Source organism: Dendropsophus ebraccatus, chromosome 7 (assembly GCF_027789765.1).
Source record: "Dendropsophus ebraccatus isolate aDenEbr1 chromosome 7, aDenEbr1.pat, whole genome shotgun sequence".
NCBI classification, from domain to species: Eukaryota; Metazoa; Chordata; class Amphibia; order Anura; family Hylidae; genus Dendropsophus; species Dendropsophus ebraccatus.
The window spans coordinates 35,359,113-35,364,718 of NC_091460.1; positions in this window are offsets into that span (position 1 = coordinate 35,359,113).

The window sequence follows — 5,606 nt, forward strand, 5'->3', positions numbered from 1 at the left end:
ATGCCTGGACAGCCAGTGACTCTCCAACTGCTGCAAAACTACAACTCCCAGCATGCCTGGACAGCCAGTGACTCTCCAACTGCTGCAAAACTACAACTCCCAGCATGCCTGGACAGCCAGTGACTCTCCAACTGCTGCAAAACTACAACTCCCAGCATGCCTGGACAGTCATTGACTCTCCAACCGCTGCAAAACTACAACTCCCAGCATGCCTGGACAGCCAGTGACTCTCCAACTGCTGCAAAACTACAACTCCCAGCATGCCTGGACAGCCAGTGATCCACCAATTGCTTCAAAACTACAACTCCCAGCATGCCTGGACAGCCAGTGACCCTCTAAATGCTGCAAAACTACAACTCCCAGTATGCCTTGACAGCCAGTGACCCTCCTACTGTTGCAAAACTACAACTCCCAGTATGCCTTGACAGCCAGTGACCCTCCTACTGTTGCAAAACTACAACTCCCAGCATGCTGGGAGTTGCAGTTTTGCAACAGCTGGAGAGGCTTTTGTTAGGGAATGTTAAAAATCCATCATAGACTCATTATGGTCTTTTACGGCAGCCATGTTGTGAATGAGGCCACCCCATGTGATCGTGACTGATCCATTCACTGCTATTGTATGTTCCCAATAGTTATGGCTCACAAAATGGCTGACTTAGGTGTGGTAGAGCTCCCAAGATGGCCACCCATCACCTGCATTATGTGTGTAAGGGCTTTACAAAATGGCTGCCCAATGTCTGAATTATGGGGGAGATTTATCAAACATGGTGTAAAGTGAAACTGGCTCAGTTGTCCCTAGCAACCAATCAGATTCCACCTTTCATTCCTCACAGGCTCTTTGAAAAATGAAAGTTGGAATCTGATTGGTTGCTAGGGGCGACTGAGCCAGTTTCACTTTATACTATGTTTATACCAATCTCCCCCTATGTGTGGTAGAGCTGACAAAATGGCTTCCCATTTCCTGGATTATGTGTGGTAAGGTTCACAAAATGGCTGCCTCGTGGTAACACTGTGTACAGTTTAAAGGAACATTTTAAGGGGATTTTAAATCAAAACTCGAGCACCCGAATTGTGTACGACTTTAATGTGATAGAGCTCACAAGATGGCTGCCTCATGCATGCCAATACTGTGCGCAGATTAAGGGAACGTTTCAAAATTATTTTTAATCTAAATGCAAGCATTGTTGTTTTTTTTTAGCCATTTTTAGGAAGATTAGATAACAACACGACCGCCATCGCTGCTCAGCACTCGCACTTACCTACCTATGTGGCAATCCAGAATAAGGGAACGGAGTAACAAATTATGTAATAGGTTTGCCATTCAGGCCCATGGAAAAGCTGGGTGGCCACCCCTGAGGGTATTGTAATATTACATTGCATCTTTGTGTTATGACATTGATAGTAAATAAATTGTATCCGTTCATGTCTACATGTTTTGCTCATCTCCAGCTTCCCAGATATTATGGGGGGAAAGGTCAGACATTGGATTTCTACTGCCTGACATTGATGTTCTTAGAGAAATAAGCCACCTACGCAGCTGTCTGGCAGCTCCTCTTCTCTTCATAGGGAACACATGAACATTCTATAGTGCCTAATGAGTACATGTATAGGGAAAGATGTCGGCACATCACTATTAAAAGTGCGTGAACCACCTTAGGTACTTTTTTTTTTGTTAGTGTCTCTATCAAAACTTGTAATGTGTCACATAAACATGTCAATCTAAAGGCTGGTGATCAACACTTCTGACATAGCAAAAGTTTTTTTTAAAGTGACAGGGACACTTTAAGGACCCTGATGAGAACCAGCAGACAGGTTACCCTTTGTCTCCATTGTCGTGTATGTAAATCCTTTCACAGTGGTCTCACGGCAGCTGTGAGCCCTACACCTTACACCTCCCCCGCCCATAGCACAGGAAATCCCTGCCATATAAATCTATGCCATCTACGTGCCAGAAATTGAAGTATTCCTCTTCCCCCAGAAAGAGACGTGTATGATACATCACTGATGTAGCGCTGCAGTCCTTCTCCCTCTTGCTCATAGGTATAAGGCGGCATAGAGTCATACAGCAACATTGGCCATTGCATAGCGCCCACATCATATTGTAGTAATATGCTCAGGGAATGTCAAGTACCTTTATAATATGGCATGTGATGGAGCACGACATGACCCATGGAGGTACAGCAATGTCTCATGTGCCCGTATGGGTGCTGTAACATGACTGTATATTATATTTTTCAGATATATGCCAGTTTACAGTTAGGTAAACTCTACGGGAGAGATTTATCAAACATGGTGTAAAGTAAAACTGGCTCAGTTGCCCCTAGCAACCAATCAGATTTCACCTTTCATTTTCCAAAGAGTCATGTGTTCAACCTGAGGAAGCCGTAAACAGGAAACCCGTTGTGACTTTCTCACTAAAACCCACATACCTCTGTAATCAACCTACAGATCCTGGAACCCAGAGGATTAGATATCACTTTATGTATGTAGAGTAACTCACCATTACCAATAGGACCTCATACAATAAGCATGAAGGCCACTTATGCGGTTTATACATGAGGACTACAATCTTTTATTGCCCATTTTAGTTGACCCTATTCATTTTAAGGGTGCGTTCACACCTACAGGATCTGCAGCAGATCTGCAGCAGATTTGATGCTGTGTTCAGTTATTTAAATGAAATCTGCTGCAGAAAATCAGCTGCAGATCCTGTAGGTGTGAACGCACCATAAACCAGTTTTCCATTTGGTCATTATCTTACATTGTTATTCACATGCAAAAAGTACAACCTCCCCCCCCCCCCCCCAAAGGACAACATCCACGGCCCCACAGAAGCCCCTATTAGATCTAGTGCAGGCTGCACAATGACTGCTCAGCAACCCCCTCATGCTGGCTAGAGTTTATGGAGGAAGCCATTAGTGCTTCATGTTGACAAAACAGGTGCAGACTAATACCCCAGGGGGTTCTTACTCTTGTGGATACCAAAGGTGAAAATGTTATGTACAAAGGAGACCCCCAGACATGTAAATGATGTTTTGCAAGATGGTGACAGATCTGACCTGCTTGGTGAGCCATAAGCAGACCTCTACTTGCATCCTATATCATATAATCAGACCGGACAAATCGAATTCACAACATGAAACGCCTCGTCTTTTTCATCATCATCAGTCTACACCAGGGGTAGGGAACTTTGGCTCTCCAGCTGTTGCAAAACTACAACTCCCATCATGCCTCGAGAGCCAAATCTTGATGGGAGTTGTAGTTTTGCAACAGCTAGATAGCAAGGTTCCCTACCCCTGGTGTACACACATGTGCATCAGTAATGGAATGAGTGTGTAATGTGCTGCTGGTTACTGTAGTCCTTTACGGTTTGTTTCATAAATCCGCCACACACTGAACACTATAGGAGCCAATGAGGGGCTTTGTATTCCTCCAGTATAGACAACAGCAGTGGAATGGACAGGAGGAAGTAGTCAATTACTATAACAATGGAAGCGTTAGGATCAGAGAACAATACCGGTAGAGTGTTCGCGGTGTAAGCATGTGTGATATGGTAGAGTGCACATTCACAACCACATGCACAATGCATAAAAAGACCATGGCCTTAAAGAGGTAGTTCAGCAAAAAAAATAAAAAGTCTTTGAAATCAACTAGTGCCAGAAATTTGTAATTGATTTTATTAAAAAACTCAAGTCTTTCAGTACTTATCAGCTGCTGTATGTCCTGCAGGAAGTGATATATTTTCTCCAGTCTGACAAAGTGCTCTCTGTTGCCACTTCTGTCAATGACAGGACCTGTCCAGAGCAGTAGAAAATCCCCATACAAAAACCTCTCCTGCTCTCCATATTGGAAAGAATACACCACTTCCTGCAGGACATACAGCAGCTGATAAGTACTGGAAGACTTGGGATTTTTAATACATTTAATTTACAAAATTTTTTTTGTACTGAACTTAAAGGGGTTACCCAGAATGGATTTTTATTTCTATAAATGGTGCCTCAGGTTGTGCGTAGTATTGAAGTTCTGTTCTAATACACTAAATGGAGCAGAGCTGTAATAAAAAAACAACATGAGGCAATAGTAACAATATATGGAAATCACTTTATTATTAAAATGCATATACTGTAATAAAATCAGCAGTAACACCTTCAATCGGTCAGTCTCCTATACATTAACACCCCATCACACCAAGGATTTAGATATGTCTGTCACTTCATAACCCACTTTAGATTTGCTACATCCCATATAAGCTGCACACTAATGTGACATGCTGGGACATGTAGTTTGACAATGGCTGGAAAGGCCTAGGTGGCAGATTTTCAGGACATAAATAATTGGAGAAAATATGCTGATATACATACTATATGGTCATTGCTGCAGCCGTGTAGCGTCACACCAGTCCTTCTTCAATACCAAGATCTCAATATTAACACTTGGGGCCTCTCTAAAAAGGGATCTATATAAATCTACAGAAAGGAATAAATGATAGAAAATGCTCAAATGACCCCCCCCCCCCCCCCCCCCACATTGGGTGATCACCCCCCTCCTCCCGAATACTATCTTGTTTTACAGCAGCAATAAATCTGATCATCTTCCCTTCATTCAGTCACACAGTTCAGTTCTAGAATCGGATCTAACAACTTCTTAGGGACTGATAACGCTGTTAGTTTATGTCACTAGACTCACAATCGTACCAGGATTTGTGGCTGTATTCTTCTCATGTGAAATGCGATGTGTGGTATACATTATGAGAATACCCCAACGTATAACTCCAATGGAAGCCTGGAACATATGTAACTGTATGCGCATACAGTGGCATATGTGGATTAAAAAAAATAATATACAACGTGCAGTATATGCATGTGAGAGGGTTGTAGACTACATTGTCCTCTATAGCGCAAAAAAGGTATGTCAACACTTAGCAATCCACTATATGCCATACATTGGGCATATGGCTGCACTGGAGCACACTTCAAGTGTTACTTGTGATGTATCCCTTCAATGGAGCCAACAACAAGATATGAACAGTGCCCCAGACCAGCGGTCCTGCAGCTACTGCAGAACTACCTGGACGGGCAAACATGATTGTTTTGCAACAGCTTAGGCCGCAGGTTTCCTTTTCGGTGCTGACTTTAGTATTTATATATTTTTTTGCATTGACATTAATGGGGTATAATGCCAGGACAGGATTGACAGGAGTTTCTTTAAAGGGAACCAATCAGCCCAATTGGGCTAATATGGTTCCCTGAACCGCTGTATACAGCTCCTGCAGCAGCCGTGGCATGTATCGGCCACTGCTGCAGCAGGAGCTGTATAACCGATAAAAAGCACTTTAATCCCCCGGGCGCGTGACAGGCAGAGGCGGGGAGGTAGTCATCTGGGCTGCTCCCCGCCTGTATCTGGTCACTGCTCTCTGCCTGTCAACGCGCTCCGAGGGGATGAATGACAGGCAGAAAGGTCCCTACTGGCCTCTCTGCCTGTCAATCATCCCCTCCGAGCTCGGTGACTAGATACAGGCGGGGAGCCGCTCAGATGACTACTTCCCCGACTCTGCCTGTCACGGCCCGGGGGATTAAACTGCTTTTTTTTTCGGGTATACAGCTACT